Below are 26,272 nucleotides of genomic sequence, written 5' to 3' on the forward strand. Positions count from 1 at the left end.
TGCTACTGGTATTGTGGCTGCACTGAAAAAAGAACTCTTGACCAAGAAACTGGACATTAAAAATCTCATTGCAATTGGTACAGACAATGCCAGTGGCATACACATCTAATTTTAATTAGATGTGTATGCCATTCATTGCAATTGGCAATGTCTCACAGTTAGAATTTTTAGTTGCCGAAAAGGAGAAAGTAAGTGGTTTCACATTCTTCAAGACAAGCAGCATACAAAGAGCTGTATCAAACTATCAACGAAAATGATGCTCCTCTGAAAATTGTAAGCAACTGTGCAACAAGGTGACTCTCTATTGAACCTGCAGTAGACCGAATTCTCAGCCAGTGGTTGGAATGAAAAACTCATTTTGAAGTCGTAAGTGTGACTGAGAAATGTTACAATGCTCAAATTTTGTGGGAGATGTACAAAGATGAAAGGAATCTGTTGTACCTTTTATTTATGCATCCTGTTCTAGTTCAAGTTCAGCAAGTTATCAAAATTTTTGAATCTAAAGGTGCAGAAAAGACGAGATTATTTGAAGACCTTTCTTGTTTTATTCGCTCTATTGCTAATATGTTAGTACTACCATCATCCACAGTCGACCCTCTAGAGTCTGAAGATTGATGACTGTTTGGATCCCAAACGAAATCTTGGTTACAGATTTGAAAGAAAAATTTCAGAGTTGATGATGCAAACATAACACAAAATGATTTGCACAATCTTAGAAATAGAGCCTGACAGTTTCTTCTTGGTCTCTTCAAACAGCTTAAGCAAAGGTTGTCTGAAAACGTGAATATTTTAAGAATGATGTCTTCTTTTTCTGTTGACAATACCTAAAACATATAAAAGAACCTGTTATTCCCATCTTAGAAATAATGTTGAAAACAGAAAAAGATGTTGCTGAATACCAGTACAATACTATCCACTTAAATAAATGGACAAATATAGAAAACGCTGAGCTATTCTGGACTGAAGTATGAGAATATAAAGATGCATCTGGAATGAATCCATTTAAAGAAATTGCTCAGTGTGCAATAAATTTATTAATACTGCCAAATTCTAATGCAGAAATTGAATGAATTTTTAGTTCCATGAATGTAGTTAAAACTGAATTAAGAAACAAGATGGAATTGCCAATGCTGACAGCTATTTTATCAGTCAAGTATGGCTTCAGGCATAACAAGTGCTGTACAGACTATCATTTACCAGCATCTACACTGAGTAATATTGGAAAGAAGGACACATAAAATAAAGCTGAAAATCTAAGTGAAAACGTGGGTGAATTAAACGCAGAAAATCACATGGAAGATGTATTTAGCCACTTATATGCAAGTATCACTTCAACTTGAATAAAGTAACTTAAAAGTATCAGCTACTACTTTTAAAATTTTAGCTTGAAATTTTTATTTTTAACTCCTTTTTAGCTCTTTTTTTTTACGATTTAGCTGTTTTTAGCAATTTTCATTTCGCAACACTACATGATAGTCCAGCATGATATTAATCAGGTAGTCATAATTCATTGCTATGTCATTGTTATTATTATCACATCCTTCATGGAGCATGGGAGGTGCATTAATTGGGTTCATTAGTTAGGTTTCTAATTTTATCTATCCTTATATATAAAGAGATAAGCAAAGACTTTTTTATTGAGCACCCTTGAATCAGAATGTGTTTTTTTGACTACAGCTCTTTTAAATTAAAAAAAAGAAGAAGATATGATCATATACATGTGTTATTTGCCTACCTCTGCAGTATTTCTGGCAATTACAATCTTTGAAACTTGAAGCTGGAATCATGGATAACGATGAATAATTTTAATATGATATTAATTTTAAATAATATTAATAGTGAGATAGAACTTCATTTAATCTTAGATTTAAAACCTGAGATATAAATAAGAAATTCTAAAAGTGTAAAAATAATAGGCCTGTGATTATACGATACTTTGTTCATATTATATCTTTTAATCACATTCTGTTATTTTTGCACTTTTAATTTCATTTTTTTCTTCATCAATTTCCTGATATGTACCTCCAAGGGGTGTTCAGTTTACTATGACAGCACTACATGATTAACATTACATTATTATTAATCTCCTATCTGCAATTTTCCTCCAAATTAGTCTATTATTTATGAGCACTCCAACACAATCATATCTTGCATTTCATTTTTCTAAGGCAGTTCTGACTTAATTATTCCACCTAGACCTTGATTTTCCTTTGGGTCTCTTTCCTGCCATTTTGACATCAAACACCTATTTTGCTAACCTTTCCTCCCTGATTCTATTTAAGTACCATACTGCCTTAGATTAGCTCTGCCTACACATTCTTGAATGCTAATAGCATTAAGTTCCTTTCTAATATCTTCAAATTTTAGTATGATTCTGCCATTGATGCCATCGGTTCACTCCTCCCCTAATTTTTCTCAGATTCCTCATATCGCTGGTATCCAGTCTATGATCAAGTGCTTTATTTCTAACCCAACTCTAAGATCTAACTTAAAACTGGTTTGAACACTGTCTTATGTACTGCTAGTTTGGTGTTTTGGCTAATTTCTCTCTTATTGCATATAAATTTATTCAGCTGGCTACCCATCATACAAACTTTTTGCTTATTCTGTTAACTATTTCAGATTCTATCTTTACGAAAAACTGTGCCTACTAGCTGAAATATTTTGTTCTATAGGAATTCTATTCAGAATACAGCTGAAGGTTTCTATGTTCCTGCCTATTTTCATAGTTTTGATCTTTTTATTGCTGATTTTCATGCTATATTTGTTACAGCTGTTATTCAGTTAGTGAGAGAATCCCTGAAACTTGCACTAGATGTGTTTAGGAGTACATCATCTGCATAAAGCAAAGAGCTAAGTTTGACATCTCCAATTCTAATATCAGGCCTAATGCCACTTTCTTTCATAATGTAATCAATATATATATATGATGAATAAGAGTGGCAATAATGTGCATCCATGTCTTACCCTTGATTTTACATAAAGCCATCTTACTGTATTTCCTCCACTTCTAACTGCTTACCGACAACATAAATATAGACTTTGTATTGCTTTATATGTTCCATTCACTCCACATTAGTGTTTTCAAAAGCTTTTCTCTCTGGACCTTGTCACATGCCTTTTCCAGACCTACAAAACTTAAGTACAGATCCTTGTCATATTCCCACAATTTTGCAACTTCTATTTGGCCTGAACCTAGCTTGTTCTTCTCTAAGTTTATCTTTCACACTCTTTCTCAACCACTTTTCAAGTGTGCTTGAATAAATCTTGCCTATAACACTCAGTACAGAAATCCTTCTATAATTCTCACATTCAGGTTTATTCCCTTTTTATAGATGATACTATGAGAGCTCTACTCCAATCATTGGGAATTTAATCTTCTGTTCAGGCTCTCTGATTTATGCAGTGTAGCCACTGCATAAATCAGAGACTTATACCTTCATACTTAAGCATTTCTGGTCGAATATTATCTACTACAGTTGCCTTTCTGCATTTCAAGTTTTTGACAGATTTTTCTACCTCAAATATTATTTATATGTACTCCTCTTTGCATTCCTCCTGAAATTTTAGTTCTGTCACTGCTTGTTTCATTTAACTTTCAAAGTAAATGCAGTCATCCCTCGACTTACATCCATTCGGAGATACGTCCATGATCCCATAATGGAATAAATGACATTTTCGACTATACTTTCAAACAAGACGCAAGCGAGTGTAAAGTAAAAAAAGGTTTTTATTTAGCAACAATGCGTGGCAACAGCGCATTCAGCAGCAACCTCACTCTGCATTTGGCTTCGACCATTCCCCTGTTGATTTTGTGTTTGAAAAATAGGTTATGTATTTATCGTTAAATATTTCGCGATATTTTGTGCAATATGGCCCAATTAAAAATCATAGTGAAGAATCACAGAAAAAGAGGTGAGCAATTGATCTTGAAACGAAGTTGCAACTTCAACGATAGTGGCAGTCCTGTCAGTGATTGGAAAAGCTACTTCCATCATGCATAGAGGACCTGAGCCCAAAGCACATACCTTTAAACACTATGACCATAACCGCCTTCAACATGTTGAAGGAGAAAGCAGGACCCAATTAAGACTACAAATTCAACGCTTCTTCCAGTTGGTGAGATCAAGCAGTGTTTTGCACTGCATAATGTGAAAATGTAGGGTGAATCTGAAGGTTCTGATGTTGCCAAGGTGTTTGTGGAGAAATTGGATGAAATTATTACAGAGGAAAATTATTTGGCACAACAAATATTTAATATGGATGAGACCTTGTTTTGGAAAAAAAATGCCTGAGCAGACAGTGCATCCACAAACAAAAGAAAAAAAAAATCTAAAATCTATGCCTGGTTTTAAAGCTCCTAAAGACCATGTTACGATTCTGTTAGGGAATAATGTGGCTGGATATAAACTGAAACCATTTGTGATATGGGACAGTGAGAATCCACGAACCTTCAAAAACATTATGAAGCATACTCTTCCAGTTCATTACCGGAGATATAAGAAGTCCTGGATGACTCAAAAATTTTGTGGATGCCTTAAGCAATTGTTATGCGAATGAAATGAAAAGCTATTGTGTGAAAGAAAATGTAGAATTTAATATTTTATTAATTCTAGATAATGCCCCAGGTCATTTGTCTTATATCGGTGATCTTCACCGAATTCAAGGTCATGTTTCTCCCTCCAAACAGTACTTCATTGATCCAACTGATGGATCAGGGAATTCTTGTAGTGTTTAAGGTTTATTGTATACGGAGAACTTTTTCACAAGCCATTTTTGCTACTGAATGAAATGACCAAACTCTCATTGCAGTTCTGGAAAACATTCAATATTTATCATGCTATTAAAAATATTGCTGTAGTTTGGGACGAAGTGATCTCTTAATGTTTGAGTGGCATGTGGAAAAAGACAAAAAAGTTTTATGCATTGGAAGTTTTGAAAAAAAAATGAAGACCTTGGTAAATTGAGTAGAAATAGTGAGTCTAACAATCTGAATATCAAAGTGAATGATGATGACTTAGTTCAACTCAAAAAAGTGCCCCTCAAGAAGTGACCAACAAAGAATTGGTCGAACTGGAGGATCAATGTGTTGCAGAAAAGGAAGAGGAGAAAGAGAAACAAGGAGAGGTAGTTAAACAATTCATAGTGAAGAGTCTTGCCAAAAATGTTCTCAAAATGGTTGAAGACATGGACCGCAATGTTGAACACTACTTATTAGTAGAAAGGAAAGTACATGATGCACTTGCTTGCTTTCTATAAACAAATTTATGATGAAAAGAAGAAGAGGAATAAGCAAAGCACATTGGACATTTTCATCAAAGAAACTAAGATTACACCAGAAGAGCTGTAGCCTGGTCCTTCACATAGGGAAAGTAATGAAGATGTGATTGTGAAGGAAGATTTCGGTGATTATTCTCCTGTTTTATAGTGGCAGTAATGCCCAGTACAGTTTTAAAATAAGGTTTTAAAATTAAAATGACAGTATACTTATTATGGTTAAGTCCCTAACCCCTATACCTCTGTTGATTTAATGTATTGACTTACGTCCTGCTGGATGGAACGGAACTGCGACGTAAGTCTAATGATGACTGTACTGCAGACATCTAAGATATCGTTATCTTCAGTTTTCATGTTACCTTTATCATCTTTGATTCCTTTTACAGTACTCTTTCCTCCATTTCTAAGATTTTTCAATAACCTCTAGAACATTTTGCCACCTTCCTGATATTTATTTTCCATGCTCTTACCAGTCTTCTCATGACTTGTTTAGCTACTTTTACCCATAGCTTAGCTCACTTACATTTTTCTCTGTATTCTTTTAGGTTATTTGCTAGAAACTTTTGATGTGCTTTTTTTCCAGGACTGTTTCTTTAACTTTTTGTGTCTACCATGGTGTTCTTCTTTTTCTATCCTTGCATACAATTTCACCACATTCCTCCCTAGCTGAATCAATCAATGTCTTCTTTAGAGTTTGCTACCAAGACATCAAGGTTTGGTTCTTGTTTTAAAATTGCTTCAAATTTTCTTCATTTATGTTTGTATAGTCAAGTCTACAGTTTACCTGTAAAAGCTGCTTAACTTTAATTCTTTTTAAAATTTTCTTACAAACTGTTTTTTTTTTTCAATGTGATATCCATTTTTATCCTTCTAAGTAATGGTCACTTCCAATTTTAAATCCTCTGTACATTCTTGTATCCCAAACCAGCATCATGATACCACTATCAAGAATGACGAAGTCAATGACACTTTCATTTTTTTAATGAAAAAAAAAAAGAAAATATTCATTAATGTTTTAATTTAAAAGAGCTGCAGTCAAAAACCACATTCTGATTCAACGATGCTTCATAGAAAAAATACTTTTTTTATCTCTATATCTAAGATTGTAAAAGAAGCTATATGAACAATATGTTTGAAGAGAATGTAGAGATCTATCCTTATGTTTCTGTCTCATAAGTATCAGTTGTTTTAATTTGAATTTTTTTCATGCCATTTTTACTTCAGCTGCTGATATTGTTGAATCTTTTCCCCTCTAGTTCTGTGTTACTGTAATACTTTAGATTAGTCACATTTGCACATTATTAAATATTTCTATAATATCACTCTCTCCATATAATTTTAGACATATGCTACTAGCTGATATGTATATTGCAGCTTAACTAAATCACTCATTCAAATAGGATACTGACTAGTGACCTCTGCCATTTGGTGTGGTAAATCTGAATTAGCATGTGCACGTGCAGTGTGCCTCCTGAATTTCACACCTACTAATAGGACTAAAGTTTGAATTTTTTTTTGAATTATTAAATATATAATTACATATAATTATACTTTTTTTTTATTATTAAAAAAATTCTGCAAGATGGTACATTTTTTCCAGGCTGAGAATTTTTGGCATACTAGTATATTGTAATACATGGTGTTTTGTATGGTACATGTGTAATCCATGCCTAAACTCAGATATTAAGAAATTATATTTTACTATCCAATAAAAATTGTATCATTTGATAGAGAAATGAAGCTTATTTCCAAGTGAGTTGTCACTATGGCTTTGCACCCTCTCAAACATTTCCCCTCTTATTAATTTTGGAAAGTTTATTTAATTGAAGTCAGTGGTGAGTCAGTAAGTATAAATTAAGAAACGAATGAAATAAGTTTATATTTGATCATGCAGATCTTTCTTCTTATGATATAATAGATGTAAAAGATGTTCAAAACAAAGGTTGATGTTTGAGGATTAACATGTGATTAAGAACAAGCAAATCTCATCACATGCTGGTATTGTGAAGCTTCTTAAAGCAGATTGCATGCATTTAAGTGGAACAACTTTTGCTTACTGCTTATTTGATAAGTTGTCAAATATTCTTTCATTCGCCAGTTATAGTTTGTAAGTTACTTTGGTGTCTGCATAAACCATAATGGAACATAAGTTTAAGTGCTCAAAAGATTTGTCATAAGAGCATTGGACATGCATTTCTATACACATTATGAAATTAACGTATTTCACTTTTTTATATCCATTGTAGTTTATTTATAACATGCATATTTTAATTTATGCTGAGCACAGTCCTCTTAATTTTATTTTTACTCTATATTCTTTAAACCAATCCATTGAATGTAAAAAATTAGTTGCCATATTAAATAATTAGTTCATGATTTTTTAGATATTAGGATCTTATTTTTATTTCTTTTTAATATAAAAACAAATCTGCTTAGTGAATCTAAACTAAATATGATCAGCTAATAATTATGCATGCATAAGTTTTGTTGTAAATTTATTTAATTAGTTCTAGGTAGATTATTATTTTCTTCCCCATCTACTTTCATATACCTTTGATTATAATGTGATGATTTATGTTTGCAATCAAGTTTAAATGCTATTCCAACTGTATGTACAGGATCATGTTAAATAACATACATCATGTTCAAAATTTTTCCTTTATTGAAAGTAATACAGTTAGAAACTATAATAAGGAATACATGAAACTGTTTCATTTTTTCCCTTTTGTCTTTCAGTATTTTTTATTTATTTATTTTTTTTTTTTGATAAAATGTGACTAATTTCATTAGTCACATACCAAGCAGATTTTTGTGTGTGTTTTATGAGATCAGTTTATTGGTGGTAACAGACTTGGTACTGTGTTTGTAGGTATGTTAGATGTGATTTACTGATATTTAAAAATAATAGATTTTCAGGAATTGCTTAAGCAGTCTTTGTTGAATTTAAAATTTTGATACTGCATATTGAGTCTTAAAAAAAAACACATTTTCCTTTAAAGTTGTAAATTAGATAGCATAGATGACAAAAAAAATAATTAAACAATCCATGTTTCTTGCGAACTCCAAGCTATTTATTTTTCTCTAATTTAATTGATAAACATAGAGATAAGAAATTCATAAGTATGTATTATATAATAGATGGTTTCATATATTTATTCATAAAAGTGAGCTAACATTTTATTATTGTTATTATTTATTTATTTATTTTTTTTAATTTCGGGATAGAAAAAAAAAAAGACTTGCCAAAATACTTTCTGTACAGATTTTTCATGTGATAAAAATTAGTATGTTATAAAGTTTAATACTAAACATTTCACAACTTGGACAGCCCTAATCCATCTCACAGCTGTTCATCTGCTGCTTGATCCCTTGAAGTCGAAGTTTTCAATGGATTATCTGGAATAGAAACCAAGGTACTTAGTCTGAAAAGACAGCGCTATGGTGAGTCATCGTTAGAAACACAGGACCAGGCAGCAATAAAACCTATTTTAGTAAGACGCATTTTGTAATGATTCCATTTGTAAATCTTTAGTAGGCTTTTAATTTTTTTTTTTTTATTTATTTATTTTATTTTTTTTTAACCACTCATGATTTCTTATTACTGAATATTAGAATGTGTAAAATAGTGGTGTAGAAATATGTTTTTAAAAGGGTTGCTGTTATAGAATTTTTGCCTTTATAGTATGATATTGCCCATTATCACTGCATTAAAATATAAAATAATACATGATTTTTTTTAAGATATATATATATTTGAATGATTTATGTGGATTTAATTTTTCATTTTTTTCTCTAGGTATTTAAACAGGTGAACTGAATCTCATGAATATATATTGATACACACACACACAGAGACATATATAAAACTTCATATCTTTTCCTAAGTTGTAACACACATTTAAATACTCAATTTTTTTTTTTCTGGAATAGAGATCTCACTTAAAAATTATAAACAATGTTCAGAATTTAGTATTTTAAATGTTAATAGAACTCAGTTTGCAAAGTTTTCTAATTTGGTGTTGGTGTCCATATGTTGAAAGTACATATTATCAAGAAATTAAATGTTGATTATTATTTTTTTTTTTTTTAAACATCAGTTGAGATATATTTTTCAAGTTTTATACAGTATAAATGTATACATGGTCATATTTATATATTTACTTTCTACACAAATTTCATTTTATTCCAAGGTCCTCATGTAGTATAATTGCTTATATTCTCATTATATCATCTTCTATCATTGCATATATTTTCAAGTTGTTATATTGAACTTCATATATGTTTATCAAATGTTATTTCCATTTCATGTTTGCTTGCTTTTGCAGACTTTTAATGTCATGAAATTCATGAATTTAAATAATTATGTTAAATGCGAAGGAAAACCAGTAACAGAATGTAGGTGTGTTTGCAGGTTATATTTTGAAAATGATTTATTTCTATTTAGAAATGGAAAAATATGGCTTATATTTTGATATTTAATATTTCGATATTGGTTCATGGTGAATTACCATTCTACTCCCAACTCAAACTCAACTCTACAACCTTTGCCTCTCTGTCTGTCTCTCTCTCTCTTTCTGGATCAGCAAATTAAAAAAAAAAGTATAATGAAGTATTTAAGATTACATACATAATTAACTTATATCAGTTGATTACATTTTCTTTCTGATGAAATTGGATGGCATCTGCAACCAGAAACAGCTCCCTTTTGTAACTTAAGTGAGAAATAACTGAAGTCTGTTGTGAATAAATTAAATTTTATAACTTAATTGAACCTTTTACAGAACTTTAATTTTGGTAATCAGAAATATAATTTGTAATTCATATAGGAAGCTTTTCAGTCTTATGAACAAATTCATACAGATTAGATTTAGAATGCCAGTGACGTCAATAATATCATATCACATTAGCTAAGTAAATGTTACTCTTCCACACCAGTCTCAGTAAATTTTTTGTTCATGATTCTTCTTCATGCATTAGATGTGGTATCTGTTGCGACCAAGACTTAATAGTATCCTTTAATCTTTTTTTGTAGGTCTTTCTGTTCTTCTCTTTGGTTTCCAACTATAGACTTATTTTATTATTCTATCTTCACTTCTTCTTTCCATATGTTCAATCCATTTTATTCTTTGGGTTGCTACCCAATTGTTTATTGCTTGTATTTCACACTGCTTTCTTATATCTGTATTTTTTATTTTATCTAATCTAGTTTTATTTACTATTTTTCTTAATATATTCATTTCACCTGTTTAACATTTGTCTTATTTTCCTAGTGTCTGGTCTTGTTTCTGCATTATGTCATAATAGGCCTGATTACTGCTTTATAAATTCTGGTTTTTGTCTCTACTCTAAGATGTTTATTTTTCCATATTGTTTCTTTCAAGCATCCTGATATTCTTGCAGCTTTTGCAACTTGTTCTCTGACTTCTAGATGTGGCCTTCCTTCCCAGTTTAGTTGTTATTTGTTATTTGTTCAATAATAGTACCTTCCAATTCTAATTTGCATTTTTGTGGTTCTTGTGATATTGTCATACATTTCGTTTTAGTTTTTGATTTCTTCATATTATACAATTTTGCTGCTTTATTAAATGTATGTAGTAATATTTGTAGCTGAGTTTCATTTTCTGCAATGAATATTACATCATCTGCATAACATATAGTTCTTATTATTCTATTGTTTATTTTCACTCCTGTATTTTGTATTTCATTAACTTTTTGTATTATTTCATCCATTATTATATTGAATATTGTTGGACTTAAGAGTCTCCTTGTCTAATGCCATTACTAATTTGTATCTCTTTACTTATTTTTCCTTGTGTTTTTATTATACAGCTATTATCATCATATATTTCTTTACTTATTTGTTTTCTCCTACTTCTCTACAATATTTCTATTACATCTTGAATTTATATTCTGTCAAATGCTTTTTCCAGGTCTATAAAGCATATAACTAGTTTCTTATTGTATTCTATTGTTTTCTCTATCAATTGTCTGATTATAAATATTGCATATGAATATTGTTTATGAAATGTTAGTTAAACCTGTCTTAAAGTAAGTCGGTCCCTCTTCCCTGCTGAGGGGAACTTAGCAATTTTTATTTCTGTGAAATAAGCAAACCAGAAAAAAGCGCACCACTGAAGCAAGTAACATACCTGTATTTTTGTTCATTGGATTGGACAGAGTATTATACTTGACAAGAAATTTTATTCCTGTTTGTTCTCTCTCTCTCTCTTATTTTTTTTTTTTTTTCACATTACATCATGTTGACTGTTGTATTGTATTTCACATTGCTGCTTTATATAGAGTAATATTTGATGAGAATTTAACTACTCTCGCTATGAGTAACTTAGTTGTGTGTGTGTGTGTGTGTGTTTATCTTTTTCTTTTAAAGATAGGCTTTAGATGCTCATCCAGATTTGGCTTTTACAAATAAATGTTTAGCCATATACAACATTTGAACCTACAGCATTCATGGTAACCAAGCAGTGATGTATCAAATGATCAATGGAACTCACACGAACTTTTGTTTGCTTATACTAGATTTAAAATATGGAGGAAAACATGAATATAATGTCTTGTCCAGTATAATATATCACTATAGTATCTGACATCCTGTCTAGTGGGCAACAAAACAAAATAAGTCACTTAATTACATTCAATCTGCATAGCTTAAAACTACTTAGGGAAAATGAAATGGCCCACAAGCATCTATTTGTATGCTGTTATTAGGTACTTTCATTTGGAAATGATCTAAAATTCTCAGAAATTTGCCAAATCTTTGAAAAGTGGCATAAGAGTACCATGTGCTTTTCACTTTTTTTTTTTAGTGCTGTGTAGTAGTTGAAATCTAAAATGTGCAGGCAGATAGTTATTACTTTTGATGGTTTAATGGATGTTCACAACACGTACTTTATTACTAATATTTTGCCTTGAACTTTGAGAATGTCATTCTTTGCATTTAAGGTATTCTCAAAGTAGAGTAGTAACAGTTTGGTCACAAAAGTTCACACTAAAAAAATGAGTATGTGTGCAACGTACTCATGCCTTCTGAATACATTTAAGGATAGCCAGTTTTTGTTGTTTGTAAACAGTGGATGAGAATCTCCAAGGTCCTTTCAGCCAAATTTATTTAGATTAAGAGTGAATGTTCTCTAAGGCAATATGCTAATTACTGAAGTCAGCATTTGCTTTTCAATTAGGTTATTCTTAATGTTGTAGATTTTACTTCATTCTGCTGCATGAAGCGTATCGAGCACTTTGCTGATTCTCTTTTTTCGGTATTCTTCATCATTTGAGTAAGTCAAATGATGAAGAATACTGAAAAGAGAGAGTTCATTTAAGCGAACTCTTCTGTTGCTAATCTTTCAGATTGGCAACAAAAGAAAGAAAAGAAAAAGAGTGAATATTTAAACATAAGATCACATTATTCTTTAGGTACTGATACAAAGTAATCTTCATCTTTTGAAGAATGGACATTGGTTTATAGATGGTGATAGAATCATTTAGAAATTTCCATCTCACTAGTGTCAGATGACTTGTGAAAAATCCTCAGAGAATATTTCTTTTTTTTTTATATATGTATGTAGCAAAAGTATTTGAAATGTAGTGTAGTTCATTTTGGAGTATAGTGTTATCAAAACAATTAGCTTTGGGTTATTAAAATTTTTACTATACTTTTATAAGAGAACATGGTGGCAGGAATAATATTCACTGATCTTAGTATGTCTGAATTTTGTATAAAGATCACACACACACACACACGTGTGTGTGTGTGTGTGTGTGTGTGTGTGTGTGTGTGTGTGTGTGTGTGTGTGTGTGTGTGTGTGTGTGTGTGTGTGTGTGTGTGAGAGAGAGAGAGAGAGCACATTTTCTGATCCCAGTAACAGCAAGCAGTAGATATTTTCAGTCTCTGTGTATATTATTCTAGCGATTATGTTCTTGATACATCTTATGAGACTCATATTAAGCTCTGGATATTTTTTCAGTCACAGTTTGAATCGCTGTCACTGTTTTAAAGACTTTGTTCACAAATACTATTTTTAACAATCGCCAGTAACCAGAAAATTAAATTTGCTGTGAAATTTCCATGCTCCTTTTTCCAGGATTTTTTAAATTTCCTACACATGGTCTTTTATATATACAGGGTTTTAAATTGCAGTTGTATCTGTAAAAGTGCTTAAAAATAAGTAATGAATAAATACAGATTTATTGTGTATCTGAGATGTTATTTAACATACAATTTTCACCATAACATCAAGGGCTAGTTGTAAGTTTTTTTTAATTTGGTTACAAAGTAAATTATACTTGCAAAGAAATTTTGTATATAGAGGTATTGCCTCAGTATTCCACAATGCAAAGCAAACTTCCTTTTGGATGTGCATATTTTTTCCCATAAAGGCACTATCCAAACTGGTTTTGACCTTCATTTGAAGTCTCAGCAGTGGGAGACCCAGAAAGACACCAATGTTGAATTAATGCAGAAGTTATATATTATCCACATGTAAGTAATAAAAAAGTTGTATCCTTCAACAGTCTCTCTTTATATACAATTAACTAGCTGTAAAGATACTTCATGTGCAAACTTTGTTTGCTTACACTTGGGTAAGGAATTAAAAATTACTATAATTTCTTGGCAAGTATAATCTACAGTGTCAAAGGCATCTTCAGTATGATTTTGAAATTCGACAAGTAGAAAAGAAAACCTGAAGGCTAAGACTCAGCAATGACAATGTGTGATTTAAACTAAACAAGAGATAAAGGTTAATTAATTCATTAACAAAAAAACAACTTAACTATGGAATGTATGGAAGAGGGTTATTTCCCATAATAGAAATAATTTCTGTCAGATTAGGGTGATGAAGCAAGGTTTCACTACTTTTCTTTGTATAAATGTTTCATAAGATAACTGAAGGATCTTTAAAATTTTCTCCAAAGAACTCCAAATGTTTCGTATATCTTGTGGCAATGTGTATACATTGCCAATTTTAACTGTGTTTTGTAAGAAAATTATAACACAGACTAAATATTAATTACAATACATTTAATTAATATTTCCAGTATTTTGTTAAAGTAAAATTGCTGTCATCAGGGAACACAGTACAATATGATATGCATGCAGGCACATAGTGGGCTAAAATGGGTATTCTTTGTTGTTGGGTTGAAGATTTGGGGGATGCGTGCTTTAATTTGGAGCAGTGTTACGCAACCAAATTTGTTAAGGTTTGGTACTAATTTAAGAAACTACTACTTGTCATAGTATTTAGAAGAATGCACACTGAATATAATGTTGGCATTCTGTTTGGCCTATTCTGTGTCTGTTCTTATGAAAATAATCTAATTTAGCATCATCATCATCATCAAATTCTTGACATGTACCATCAAGGGGAGTACAGGATATGATAGTACTTCATGAAAAATTTACCTCATTACTAACTTCCTGTCTACAATTTTCCTCCAAATCACTCTGTTATTTGTCAAGACTCCAACATTATCAGATCTTATATTTCTATCATCTAAGGCACTTTGTACCATATTAATTCACCTATATCTTGGTCTTCCTCTGGGTCGTCTTCCTGCCAACCTGGCAGAGAACACTTGTTTTGCTAATCATTCCTTGCCAATTCTGTTCAAGTGACCATACCACCTGAGATTAGCTTGTTAATGCATTCCTGGATGCTGACAATGTCAAGTTCTTTCCTAATATCCTCGTTTTTCATATGATATTGCCATTTGATGACATCTGTTCAAGCCTCTAATCTTTCTCAGGACTCTCATATCTGCGGTGTCTAGTCTTTGGTCAAGTGTTTTTACTTCTGACCCAGCTGTCAGATCCATAAGTTAAAACTGGTTTGAACACCATCTTTTATATTTAGTGTTCCGACTAATTTCTCTCTTATTCCATATGAATTTATTCAGTTGACTTCCTATAATACCAGCTTTGTTGATTCTGTTGTCTATTTCCATATTTAATTTACCATCTTCACTAAAAATCGTGCCTAAGTAGCTGAAATGTTTTACTTCTTCCACAGGTTCTCCATTCACAACACAGTTGACATTTTCAATGATTCTGCCTATTTTCATTGTCTTTGTCTTTTTACTGCTGACCTTCATACCATATCTATTACAACAATCATTCAATTTAGTCAGGGAATCTTGCAAACTTGTAGCGGATTTATTCAGAAGTATAACATCGTCCGCATAAAGCAAAGAGCTGACATTAACATCTCCAATTCTGATATCATGTTTAATACCACTTTCCTTTATAATGTGATCCATATAGATAATGAATAACAGAGGGGATAATGTACATCCTTGTCTCACACCAGATTTAACATTAAACCATCTTCCTGTACTTCCTTCAATTCTAACTGCCGACTTGCAACTCAAATAAAGACTAAGTATTGCTTGATATAATGCCCCATTGACACCATATAACTGTGGGTATTGAATAGCTTCTCTCTTGGCACCCTGTCATGTGCCTTTTCCAGATCGACAAAACTGAAATACAGATCTTTGTTATATTCCCATTCTTTCTCAACTATTTGTCGTAAAGTGAAGATCTGATCCTGACAGCCTCTCTTTGGCCTGAATCCAGCATGTTCTTCACCAAGCTTTTCTTCCACAATTCTTCTCAACCGTTTCTCAAGTATACTTGCATAAATCTTGCCCGGAACACTCAGTAGGGAAATACCTCTGTAATTCTGACATTCAGTTTTATTTCCCTTTTTTATATATGGGTACTATTACAGCTCTACTCCAATCATCGGGAATTTGTCCCTCTGTCCAGGCCTTCTGAACTATGCAATGCAGCCACCGTAAGACTTTTATACCACCATACTTCAGCATTTCTGGTCGAATATCATCTACTGCTGCTGCCTTTCCACATTTCAAGCCTTTGATGGCTTTTTCTATTTGAAGTCTGGATATGTATTCCTGACTGTATGCGTGTTGAGTGTTTTTTACCACTGTGCTCTCACTGCTTGTTTCATTTAGCAATTTTTCGAAGTAATTACTCCATACTTCAAGGATATCTTTTTCTCCTGTTTTTATGTCACCTTTATCATCTCTAACTCCTTTTACAGTACTCTTTCCTCCATTCCTAAGCTTCTTCAACAACCTTCAGAATATCTTACCACCTTCTTGATATTTATTTTCTATATTCTTGCCAGAGTCCTCCCATGACTTTTGTTTAACTAGTTTTACACAGTGTTTAGCTTTCTTACATTTGTCTCTGTATTCTCTAAGAACAGAAGCTGACTTATTTGCCAGGAACTTTTGATATGGTTTGGTTCTTGTTCTCAAACTCTTTCATTTCTTCTTCAATAATCGTTGTGTATTTTAGTCTTTGTACATGTCGTTCTTTTCAATATGAAATTCAATTTTATCCTGCTCAAGACTAAATAATGATCACTTCCAATTTCAAATCCTCTGTACACTCTAGCGTCCTGCACCATGTAGAAAACATCACTATCAACAATAACATAGTGAAGGAGAATTTTCTTATTCCTTGCCTCTTCTCTCCATGTGAATTTGTGCACATTTTTATGTTGGAACATGGTTATTACTAACATTTTTATGTTAGTAATAACCAGTCCATGTCCTGAGCAGAAATCCAACAGGTATTTGCCATTATAATTTGGAGAAAAGAGCTGTGCTCTTTTCTCCAGATTTTCCCAAAACATTTTTATATGTCTGGCAATCACTTCCTACTCTGCTATTTAGATCCCCAACAAGGACAAACTTTTCCTTTTTCATTGTGTCAGTAGCTTTCTCTAGAGCCTCAAAAAATTCCTTCACTTCTACCTTAGTAGAACCTTCTGTGGGACCATAGGCACAAATAAGTCTCATTGTCCAGCACGTCTCCAGTGATGGGTGATGTAAGATATGAGATCAACTGTGGATCTAGTGACAGAATCGATACTAGTAGTTGCTGATTAATTGGTGGGCCTCTATCTAGTGGAGAAGTTGGCTATTCATGACTGTTTCCATTATTTTGGAGAGGACAGAGGTAAATTAGTCAGTAGTTTAACAACAGACTTCTCTCTTTTTTTTTGGAATAGGCTGGATATGAGATTGCTTCCACACATTGGAATAAGTACCAGCTGTGTATAATAGATTGTATATACGATGCAGGACACTGGAACACAATCTTTCAGAGTAATTGGGGGGAGAGATGCCATCAGGACCAGATGACTTTTTAGTGTCCAAGTTACTGAGTAGTTTCTTGATGTTTTTTTTTTTTTTGTCGAAAAACTACAGGAGGCATGCAATGCTTCGATTCTGGTATGGTATAAGGCAGTTTCGTATGGTTGCCTATGTAGGAGTTTGAAGAAGAGAGGATGTTGATGCTAGGAGGCAACTTTATCCTTGGGTGAAGTAATAATGGTAACATCAGGATCAGAGAGGTGGAAGTGCAAGTCAGCAAAAGTTGCATCCAACTGCCTTAGCAAGGGATCATAAGGCACTTCTTCCATTTAGACAGGAGGCAAGTTTTCTGCTGTTGGTCTTTGTAAGGTTGGATTTGGTGCTGCTGATGACTGTGCATACTTTCAGTAAGCTGAATTTTCTCCTTCAACTGTTTTGATGCACTTTTTGTTGAACAAGTGCTTAGAAAGTGGTTGAGATCTTGGGTTGTACGGAGGATGAGTGCCTTCATACCACTGAGGATAATTTCTGTGACTTGTACAAAGCAAGCGTTAGAGTCAGATGAGCAGAAGCAATAGTCAGACCAAGGAAAGGAGAAGTAGACATTCCAGAGTTCATCCCAATTGACACCTTTATAATGTCTGAGAATGCATAGTCAGGAATGGTTTGAGGAAGGGTGTTCTGTGAGAGAGGAGACTTCTACAAGATTGTGGTCCCAGTTGCGGAGAAGAGGTGTCCTTTATGGTGTATCTAGAGAGAAACTGGTCAAAAAGAATTCTTAGTATTATAAGTACAATTTGTGTTAGGAACGACTTCTCGTCCAGATTTTTTGGTGGTGTTGGAAAAGGGGGGAGACATTGTGTGTGGACGTCGAGGTTGCCTAGGTTAACCTCACTGTGTGGATAGCTGCTTGTTTCATGGAAAGAATTTTGAAGAGGTCTGAGTGGTTATCAGTGTTTGGAGACCATTAAATGAATGTTACTGGGGAAAGGAAACCTTGAGCCAGAGAAGATCAAAAGGTAGGGGATTCTAAATTAGCCATTATCTGGTAGACTATGTCAGATCTCCCCAAGGCACAGGTGCCATCCTTGTGGTGAAGGGAATTGTGAAATGTGTAGTTCGGGCATTGGAGATAGTAGTAGATGTAGCTGCAATCTGGATTTTTCTGTTAGGAGAAAGATATCTGATCCGAAGACTGCAAGTGATGGTGAGTGTCATTTATGTTTGTGTTAATGCCACGAATGTTGGTAAAGTGGATGTGAAAGTGAATTTTAGCAAGCAAATTCTGGCTTGGTTTTGTATGTTGTGATTGATGATGTGTCTTTTTGTTGTTATTATTGGAATTAGTTTATGAAGTAGATTCATTTTTGGTGCAGTGTCATTGTCATTTTTATAAGCCTTCATAAGCTGAATGATGATTAGATGAAATGATACAGTGCAGATGTGCATTGAGAGAAATAGAATCATGGGCATGACATGTTATGATGTGGCATTGACAGTGTTCTCCACATGCCACAGCTTATCAACATGATAATACACTGTATCATAATATATTCAAATGACTTTGGTTAACATTGTTTAAAGAAACAGTAGTGCAAAGGGTAAACTGGCTGACACAGAGTTGCAATTTGAATTCCAGTAAAGCACCTTCAGAAGGAGTTAGTGAAATGATGACACAGTCAACTTCACTACAGGAAGTGAGTTCCATTTAAAGCAGAAATAATCCAAAATACATATATCTGTTCATTAACATCTAATACATACAGTATATTTTTCATATTTTTATTTTTACTATAGCATGGGCACATTCTTTCACAATTTGAAGACTCATAGTAGTAGGCCTACACTAACCACAGTGCCTATCATGCTTATTAAAAATCTCTCTGCATAAAGAATCCATGGTAGGAAGAGATTTTTCATGGTCCTTGATACTGGAGTTAATGGAGATATATAATACTTGGAGGTCAGCATTTTCTTTTGGAAGTTCAGCAAAAAAACTGTTGGGGTTAGATGGGATGCAAGTAGGACTTGATATGAAGTGTCAGCAGGAATGTGCATTAATCATTTCAATAGCTTGCAAAAGAAAGCTCACATACAGGTGGACTGGGCCAATTATGCTTATTTTTAATTGCATAATTGAAGGCATTCAACTACTGCCTTCACAGTAGGTCTTTAGTGTTATTATTATTATTATTATTAATAAGTATTTAAAGACATATCCTGCAACTTCCAGAAAAATATGCCAATAATTTTGATGGTATGCATTATTATTATTAGTGGAGTTCTGGTGAATATTCTGTATGCAGTTTTTATATTTTATTACTTAGCATTTTTTTTTTTCAGAAGTACAGAAAATTCAAGGTTGACGTGTAGGTTAAATGCATCCCATCTTCCTTTCCATGCTAGACTGGAGTCTCTCATGGCTAAATAACTTGGCAGCATAGGAACTTGATTACTGTATTCGATTTGATGGTTAATCCTGTCTGTAAATTGTGTATTCTTCTATCTGGTTCCCCTGTTTTGCAGGGTGGAAGACCTACTAGGAGAAAGAAGCCCTGATGCCTCCATATGAACTCACTCTCACTGGAAAAACCCTAAAGGCTAATAAAAGCTTCTTGTCATAGATGGGATTTGGACCCTGTTCTTTTCAACTAAAGGGCATTGTTTATACTGACTGAACTAGGGAGGCACATTGTTAAATGCATATGAGAGAGAGAATACTTCCTTTCAGTTATTTTTTTAACCTTTCACCATTAGATTTCCATTAGAAGTCCATCAAGGGTGGTCACAACATTAAATGTCAGTTACTTCATAAAAAAAAGTGTTCTAGACCAGCATTTCCCAAATGGTGGGTCATGACCCAGCACAGGTCACGAAAGCTAAATGCCGGGTCACCTAAAAAAACTCGAAAACCTAGGTGTTTCGTTTTTAGGATTTCTTTTTTTCATGAAACTCTAAAATACAAGTAAATAGCATTTAATCGGGACTAATGAATAAATAATTTAATTAATAGAGATGAAAACGCGCTCCGTCCGTGTTGGCATTTCACAGTCTCTTTGTTCGCAGTAAAGTAGCTCAACTAATGGCGAGGCTGCGCAGCAGCAACTGCGCCACCAGCCGAATCGTTTGGCAGTCTGGCGTTTGTTTTACTCGCCCATCACATACTCACTCTGCTTGTTCAGTTTGAGTTAAGCATCGAACTCAAACCTTGTGTACCTTGCCCGGTGAGTTCAGTTGAACAACCGTAATTATTATAATTGTTTTTAAATAATTTATTTCATTCTTTCTTCATCTCGCTTGCCATTACCCATTTAACAATGGATAAATGGGTAATAAAATAACAAACAAACAATATGCTGGTTACAATTCTTCAATTAGCCCAGTGAACAATCGAGTGACTTGCTGCCAGGCATGAGTTCTGAGAACAGCACTAACAAACGGCTGCATGATGTGTTGTCTACTACTTTTATAAAAAAAAAGATGTACTGGACCCAACAGTATTCTGAGGATTACATATAATTCGGTTTCATCAAGGGTGCTGATGACAAACCATTATGTGTTATTTGTTGTGCAGCACTTTCAAACGAGTCCATGAGACTTAGAAAGTTGAAGTGACATTTGGAATTGAAACATCCGAACTACAGTAATAAGTCAATAGATTTCTTTATAAATAAAAAGAGAGAACTATTAGCTACCAAGAAGACTATTTCTTCGAATTTTTCTCAGGGAGCTCAGTCTGAAAACCTTGTAATGGCTTCTTATGAAATATCAAAATTAATTGCTGAAACTGGTTATCCTCACACAGTTGCCGAGAAATTAATAGTTCCAGCAACGAAAATGTTAGCATCTCGAATATGTGATATAAAACAGGAGAGCCAAGTAAATATGCTGATGCTATCGAATAACACAGTGAAGCATAGAATCATGGAGATGGCAAATAATATTGAAGAAGCTGTCGTAGGTCACTTAAAAGAGTGCACTTTTTTTTCCTTGTAAGTCGATGAAAGTACAGACATATCGGACAATGCCAATTTAATGTGTTTTGTGAGATACGATTGTGATAATGCAACTCACACAGAATTTCTTTTTTGTAAACCTCTGACAACAAGAACAACAGCTGAAGAAATTTTATTTGATTGCAAATTACACAATGAAAAGGGCATTGAATGGAAGAAATGTATGGGACTGAGTAGCGATGGAACCCGCACAATGGCAGGCACACATACTGGACTTTTTCTGAAGATCAAAGCTAGCACCAGACTGTATATGGGTGCATTGTAACATTCACAGAGAAGCATTGGCCATCAAAAGAATGCATTGCTTTTAAATGCAACTATGCAAGAGTGTGTACAATTTATAAACTTTATAAAATTATAAAATCTCGTCCATTGAATTCAAGAATATTCTCTGTGTTGTGCAAAGAAATGGGGAGTGAACATGAACATCTTCTTTTACACTGCGAGGTGCAATGGCTATCAAGAGGGAATGTTTTAAGAAGACTTATTGAAATGAAGGATGAAGTTTTAATGTTCTTAGACCAACATCCTCCAACAGCTAGGGATGTAATATTTGAATTCAAAGACAGTTTTCATGATGTCAATTGGTTAATCAAGGTTGCCTACTTTTGTGACATTTTCGATTTTTTGAATAATTTAAATCTGACATTACAAGGTAGCAATGTAACTGTATTTAAAGTCCAAGAGAAGGCAGAAGCTGCAACAAAAAAAACTCAATTTGTGGTCTCGCCATGTGGAAGCAGGGAATTACAAATCTTTTACGAAGTTAACAGAATTACAAAAAGAGTATAATATGAGTTCCATGCCAGATGAGATTTCAGCTGTTATCAAGGAACATAAGCTAGGACTGCAGGCAAGCCTGAAGGAATATTCCCCCCCCCCCCACCCAATCAACAGCAACAAAGCATGGATAAGGAACCCTTTTACAGTGAATGCAGAATCTGAGACAGAATTGCCGGATTCAGATATTGAATCTATAATTGAACTGTCCTGTGATACAACACTCCTTGCGGACATGTATAGTGATATGCATTAAGCAAAGGGTCACGGCCCAGACCGGTTTTGACCTTTATTGAGGTCCCCATCAGTGGGAGCCAGACCCAGAGAAGTTATACCACTTTTGCTACAAGTTGCCCCAGTCCTGAAAGATACTTCAGGCACAAACTTTGTTTGCTTACACTTGGATAATGGATTAAACCAAGTATATAATTTCTGATATCTTTAATTTATAATATAACCAAGTGAAAAACTTTCAACAACTATCTATCTCTAATCCAGAGTATTTTAATAATAAGGTGTGACAGCTTTTGGTAACTCATATAGGAAAATATGACTTCTCCATTACTTTCACCTTAGTATCACCACCTTTGGGTCTGGCTCTGACTGACAAGACCTCAACAAAGGTCGAAACCAGTTTGGGTCTTGCTCTGACAGGCTTTGCTTGGGGGTAGGTTTTTGCCTGTCTCTGAGTGCCACTGCTGAGATTATGGCTCTGCTTGGTGGTGGGGTGAGCCTGTCACTGAGTGGAACAACGCTGAGTTGGGCAATGTTTCAGGATCGTTTTATTTTTAGAGCCCACTTTACCTATACAAAGGTGGAAACGAGTCTGGGTAGTGACCCTTATACATGTCTGCAAGGAGATGTACTTTGCATTATGGGATACTAAGGCAAGTGATAAGAAGTTATACCACCTTGCCACGAGTTGCTCCAATCCTTAAAGATACTTCAGGCACAAACTTTGTTTGCTTACACTTGGATAATGGTTTAAACCAAGTATATAATTTCTTGGTATCTTTAATTTAAGAGTAGAAGTGAAGATGAGATGCTTTTCTATGCTACCTGCTGTGGAAAGAATGATCAGAATGTTTGATGGGCTCAAGTCATATTTTCTATCACAAGAAAAACCCCAGACTTTCAGGGGATTTTTTTAATAATTCACAGTCCCTTTGAATAAGAGGACATTTGTGGTAGCAAAGTGGCACAAGAACTCATGGCCCTTACAGAACAAATGTTCAAGAGATAGGAATAACTTTTTTTTTTTACATCTGTCCTGGACCTTAAAAACCAACTTATAGAAGATGGTGTCACCAGACTTATCTAATTTACCGAAACTGTCAACAGTTTCTATGATACTTTCCTAGATTATATGCAAAACTTCACCAAGCCTTTTGCAGAGCTATATGACTTGAAATGGCTTTTGTTAAATATCCATCCATCTTGGTGTGTTGTTCACTAGTTTGTCCAAAACATATTCAGAATTGACATCAGCATGCTAAAATGAATAGATGATGAACTATTCAATTAAGTAAATCAATTGCGGAACACATGTGAATCTAAGATTGATTATTGAAAGGAACGTAGTGCGATATCTAGTGAGAGATGGACTGAGACATAATACACATAGTTTTGTGTTAGGAAAATACCAGATACAAATGCATCATCTGAGAGGGTGTTTTCTTTAATAATGAATGCATTTTGGACTGATGAAAGGAACTGGTTGTCTGTTGAAATTATGCATGCAATATTTAATAACAAAAACACATTTAAAAGATATTTCTTGTATAGACTTTTACAATTTCATAAAGGAACAGCCACAACTTTTGGAAGGAATTCGGTAATCAAAAAAATTTGACAAAGATATTAGTGTATGTTCTGAATCACCTGCTCAATAAAGATTTGTGTAATTTGTTAATGTGAGACTAAGATGGTGATAAATATGCAAAATAACCTATGTTAATTTTAATCAAGCTACACATTATGGCTAGTTGGCATTAAATTAGTACAAGAGGATCATTTTAACTAATATGACAGCTGATTCATGACAACTTGCCACAAGTGTCCTGTTTTTGCTTTATAAATCTCATCACACTACATTACACAGAGCAATAAATTGTCTGTATTTAAGTTGTAAGTCAACAGTTAGAAATGAATGTGTTACAGGAATGGTTTGATGTGCTGTCTCCACTTGTCATTAAATCTGATATCAAAATTGGCAATATTAATCTTTGCTTTTTGTTTTATGCAGATGTTATAGTCTTAAATTAATTTGGCATAGGTTTGCAAGGTTGCTTAACTAAATAAAATCAAATGGCTTCTGTAACAAATTTGGCATGAAAATCAGCAATCCAAAGACAAACTATATAAATAGATAGTAACATGGAAAATATCACTTGCATCCTGAATGGAGAACTCGAACAAGTAAAATATTTCAGCTACATAGGTACAAAATTTAATGATAAATTAAATATGGAAATTGACAACAGGATATGCAAATCAAGTATGGTTGGGAGTCATACATTTATATGGAATAAGAAAGAAAGAAATCAGTCAAAACACTAAAGTAGCTGTGTACAAGACAGTGTTCAAAACAATTTTAACTCATGGATCTCAGAGCTGGTTTAAAAATAAAAACATTTAATCAAAGACTGGAGACCACAGTGATGAAAGTTGAGAGGAAAATTAGAGGAGTGAGCAGATGCTATCATTCTTAGAATGATATTAAAAATGAAGACACTAAGAAGAAAATTGATGGTTGCTTGCATTCAAAAATGTGCAGGAAGAGTTGATCTCAGGTAGTTTGGTCACTTGGATAGAATGGGAAAGGAAAGATTTGCAAAACATGTTAGATGGCAAGCAAAAGACTCAGAGGAAGATCATGATCCAGGTGGAGTGATGCAGTAAAAAGTGCCTTAGAAGACCCAAAAAATAAGATGTTGATAAAGTTTTGACGGATACTAGAAGAAAATTATCAAAATGAAGTTAGTAATAACATAAATGTATGTTTATGTTATTTTTTCATGTAATATATTATGCACTTCCCCGTCCTCCAGGTACGTATCAGGAATTTAATGATGATAATATCCTTCACAATCATATATGTTCTTCTGAACCAGCATGAAGATATCACCATGAGATTTTTTTACATTTGAAATAAGGAAATTTTCTCCAATATATATATATCCTTCATATATCTGTCTATACAAAACATCAGTAATGCTCTAAAATTTGAGTAAAAAATTTTGACATTATAAAAGGGGCACTCTTAAACAAAAATAGTATAAATAGCCATAAAAATAATATTTACTTAGAGGAGTAACATGGGAATTTTGCAAGAAATAATACCTAGAAAATGAGATTTTCTTATTTCATGTATGTTTACTTTATGCAAATTCACGCACATTTTTTATGTTGCAATATAGTGTTAGTAATGACTAGTTGTTTTCCTTGATCGAAATTTAGCAGGTGCTTGCTGTTATTATCATTAGCACTGCCTTTTTGTCCACATCTTGAAACATTTCTGTCAGTCTGGAATTGATTTCCTACTGTTACCTCCTGTGAGAGTGAATTTTTAATTTTATATATATACACAGAGTGATTCAGAACTCTTGGACCAAACTTTAAGGGGTGATAGAACACACCTAAACAAGCATTTTTCATCATACAATGCATGGTCCAAACTCAAGTGGTGAAGCGCTAGAGGGTGCTTTCCAGTGAACACTTATAAGCGCTGGTTTTTGCAGTCGTCGTTATTTCTACCATGGAGTGCAAAGAGGATGAATTCTTTCACAAATCAGGAGAAGGCTGACATGCATTTAATTTACGGAGCTGCAGACGGGAATGCGAGGGAAGCCCAAAGACTGTACCAAGAGTGCTTTCAGACCAGACACGTGCCTGATCGTAAAACCTTTCAGCGATTGCACCAGTATCTGTTTGAAATGGGCTCCTTTGTCAGTGGCATGCAGAATAGAAGGTGTGTGAGGACGCCACGTGTTACAGAGGAAATTCTACGTAGGGTTGCAGATCATCCCGAATGTAGCACACGAGCAATTTCCCATGCT

General features: G+C 33.6%; 1 protein-coding gene across 3 annotated transcripts in view; it reads left to right on the forward strand.

The window, feature by feature from the left end:
- Positions 1-26,272, forward strand: part of LOC150093810 (uncharacterized) — a 364,154-nt gene that overhangs the window by 73,932 nt on the left and 263,950 nt on the right. Inside the window, exon 1 of one of the 3 annotated variants that reach the window (XM_090413168.1) lies at positions 8,692-8,768. The exons of the other annotated variants lie outside the window; for them this stretch is intronic. The gene's annotated coding sequence lies outside the window, so the exon portion shown is untranslated. Of the gene's footprint in view, positions 1-8,691; positions 8,769-26,272 lie in introns of those variants that run through there. 3 annotated transcript variants of the gene reach the window in all.

This window comes from Typopeltis vanoorti, chromosome 23 (assembly GCF_054136105.1).
Source record: "Typopeltis vanoorti isolate ZY-2024b chromosome 23, IOZ_Tvanoo_1.0, whole genome shotgun sequence".
NCBI classification, from domain to species: domain Eukaryota; kingdom Metazoa; phylum Arthropoda; class Arachnida; order Uropygi; family Thelyphonidae; genus Typopeltis; species Typopeltis vanoorti.